Consider the following 4,033-nt stretch of genomic DNA (forward strand, 5'->3'; position numbering starts at 1 on the left):
GACCTCTGGAATGACCTGATGTAACTGTGTTTCAGGAAAGCTTATCTGCCAGCAAAGTCTAGGAAACTTTGGGTAGTGAGAAGATGTGCAGGGGAAGGGCAGTTTGTGGGAAAGAGAATGAGAAGTGGTCATGGGATTTGAGATGCGGGATGGATGCTCAGGAAGGAGGCCCGATGGTCTCTAATTGATTAACTTATTCATTACAGAAAAATACTTATAAAATATTTTCAAATGCCAAGCACTAAGCAGAAGCTTACATGTTATAGCATAGTGGAGAGACAGGTATCAGTCGAATATTCCTGCAGTTCTGCTTAAATTGCAATAATGAGAGATGCCAGGAAGGAGGGTTTACGCTGCACATGACAATGGTGACAAGGCCAGCTCAATCTTGCTGATTGGAGGATAACTGAAAAAACCACAGTCAAGCCTAGATGATGATGCTTTGAAGAATTTGGAGTTATCCCTTTCAAACATCTGTGAGAACTCCTAAATGCTCCCATCTCTTTTTACCTGGAGGTGAGAGTCATGTCATGGAGTATAAAGCTCTAGCAGGTGACCCACTACAGTGCCAGAGTGATGCCCATGCTCTTCCTGCCTTGGGACCCAGTCTTGAGGCATGAACCTTCTGCTTTCTTCATTCAAACCCTCCCTTAAAGAAACATCTATGAAAAACTTCCTCGAGGAGGGCTTCGATGCAATAGGGGATAAACTAAATCAACCCCAGGTCCTGCCTACGCTACCTCAGACTATTTGCCTTATTTGGGTTCCCCTCTCCAAGACTGACATTAAGTCCAACTGACTAATCACACTCAAGGGAAATAAAAATAGCTAAATGGCAGAGACATTGAGAAACAAACACCTTATAAGTGTTTTCTTGACTTTTACGAAGCTGTTTTCAAGATATTGTCTGTTATGCCAATCATTTTCTATTAGTCAGTTCTGTAAAAGCTCTTTAAGATTTCATACAAAGAAACTCTTATTTCAATATTTTTTGTGGTTTTATATTTCTAAAATGATAATCTTTCCTATGTGTGTTTTAAAGAAGCTAAGGGTAAAATCTTATTATAAAGCATGATTACTATTTTAAGCACATTTTTTCCTTACATTAGAAGACCTGAACTATTGCATTGTTTGGCTTGTGTCAATGTTTCATTTTGTCTGTTAACAGGGCACTTTCGCTGACTGAAGTGTCCCAATGTTTTAGCATCCTGGTCAGGGGGCATTTACATCATGCTCTGGTTTGACCCTTGGTTAACCTAAGTAGTCCACACGTCTCTATAAAGCAGCTTAGGGGTATGGGGGACAGAACCTTAGCTATGTTCTGACTGTTTACATATACTGTTAAAAGAATGAGTGTTTTCTGGAAATTATTAATTTTGAAAAAAGTTTTTGGAGATTGCCGCCAGAATTGAAAATGAGAAGATAAATCTACCTTTCACTATGAATGACAGGCTTCCGCAGCTAAGAAGGAGGAGTTCACAATGGAAATCAGTGCGTTTATCTTTTCGAGTGAAGCACTCTACAGAATATAATATTTTGAGGTAAATCCTCAAGAAAATGATAAAAATGTAGAAGAAGTTTTGTTAAAGGGAATGAACAAGATTTCTTGGCTCTGTTTCTCTGGAGAACTCTGACTAATACACTGGTCGCACGAGGTGGCTCCTCCTTGGAGCTATGGATGCTGGAGTCACACAGTGAAGGCATGCCGTGGCTAGGATATAGGCAATGCTGACCCCAGAAGTGACAGATGGAGAGCACTGCCAGCACTGGCAAAGCAGAGACAGAGGAGCAGCTACCTAGACAGAGAATCGGCTGAAGCCATGTTGAGATGCCTGGGAGAAAGATAGACACCAGGAAGGATGAATGACTTTAGGGACAGTGTGCTATGGACTCTGACATCATGTTTCCTCTGTTTGTATGATACATGCCTCTAGGTTGCTGCTGAACCAACTAAGATAGACTAACGTTTTCTCATTTGTTAGAACTTATTATTCTCTGTGTTGCTTGGGGAGAGCACCTCCATCCTTTTCTCTTGCTCCTCTACATCTCCTCTCAACTGTGGCACCATTAGACCTTCTCCCCTCCACATACACACACCGCACCTCCAAAGCTGGCCAGATCAGGTCACTCCTGTTCTAAGTTCTTCCCACACCAAGTGCTTTTCGTCTGTCACAATGAGCCCTGTTGACTGCTGTGTGCTCAAGTGGCTGTCTGGTTACTCACTGCCTCCCTCACTAGACTAAGCTGTTTAGAGGGGAGAGCAGAAATGAGTCTATTTTGCTAGCCTTTGTGTGATTAGCATTTAACACACTGTCTTGCACAGAGCAATAGTTCAGTTAATATTGTGCAGATTAAACAATGAGTGAGTAATGAGTATATTGTGGTACCACTAAGAAAGGTCTGTAGGATAGAAAAACATTGGTTTAATAAAATGTAAGCTCAGAGAAGACTAGAGGAAGCTCCTTCTCACCATTCAATCCAACAAGGATGAGTGTGTTAAGGGGGTAGGCTGGTGGGGCTCTGACAGCAACTGTAGAAGAAAGCAACCCATAGATGCACAAAGGATAGTTGAGGTGCCAAATCCTCCCAGATTGCCCCAAATACTTACCTGATTTTAATGAACATCGAGCATGATAGGTTCTGGCTACAGTTTTGGGATTCAAAGGTGACAACTAATGACAGGAGATTCAATTCATAATAGATGTCATTTTGTTTGTGGTGTTTTCACCACAAAGGTAACACATTGAAAAGCATGGTTACAAATGGAATTGTCATATGGAAATATTTTCCCTCATACATTAGTAAATAAGAACATTAACAAGAAGGATAGCTGAAACAGGGAAAGAAGAAGGAAGCATTATGAAATTTAATAAAACACATGATACAAGTTCTAATATTTCTAAGCTCACCCAGAGAGTAAATGAATGGGCATGACACTATTAAAACTGCCCTTAGCTTGAAAGAAGGTTTCCTCTTCAGAACATTACAATGAAGTCGTCACACATAGGACTCGTTGATATTCTAGTTATTCAATCACAATGATTTCTTGGACCTATAAAATACCTGCATATATGTGTGAAAACAACATTTTGAAGTCTTTTTATTTTATTTTTTTCTTTCAGTTTTATTAAGATATTATTGACACACAGCACTGTAAATTTAAGGTATACAGCATAATGACTCGATTTACATATATTGTGAAATGATTACTATGGTAAGTTTAATTAACATTCATCACCTTATATAGATAACAAAAAAGAGAAAACAATGTTCTCCCTTATCATGAGAACTTTCAGGATGCCCTTTCCTAAAAACGTTCAAATGGACCATGCAGCACCATTACCTCTAGTGATCATATTGTACATCACATCCCAGCACTTATTTATCTATAACCAGAAGTATGTAGCTTTTGACTGATTTCTTCCAATTCTCCCAATCCACACTTCTGGTAAGCACAAATCCGATCTCTTTTTTGATGGTGTTTGTTTAAAAATTTCTTCGGGTGACATTGGTTAATAAAATCGATTTGTATATGTTAGATATTCCTCTGCCTTTGAAATGCAGCCCATTTGATCATAGTGTATAATCTTTTTAATATATTGTTTTTTTGATTTCCTGGTATTTTGTTTAGATTTTTGCATCTGTATTCATCAAAGGTATTGATCTGTAGTTTTCTTTTTTTGTTATCTTTACCAGTTTTGGTAGCAGGGTAATGTTGGCTTCAAAAGAGGAGTTAAAAAATATTGCCTCTTGTTCAATTTTTTTAAACAGTTTTTGAAGAACAAGTATTAAATCAGCTTTCAATGTTTGGTAGAATTCACTAGAGATGCCATCCAGCCCTAGACTTTTGGAGAGTTTTTTGATGATTGTTTCAATTTCCTTACTTTTGTTACGTCTCTTAAAATTTTCCAGTTCTTTGTAATTCAGTCTCGGAAGACTGTATATTTTAAAAACTTGTCTATTTCTTCTGTTTTTTATTTGGGAGGTATATAATTTTTCATAGAATTTTAGTAAGATGCTTTGTATTTTCATT

The sequence above is a fragment of the Pteropus medius genome, unplaced genomic scaffold (assembly GCF_902729225.1).
Source record: "Pteropus medius unplaced genomic scaffold, Ma_sr-lr_union100, whole genome shotgun sequence".
Lineage (NCBI taxonomy): Eukaryota > Metazoa > Chordata > Mammalia > Chiroptera > Pteropodidae > Pteropus > Pteropus medius.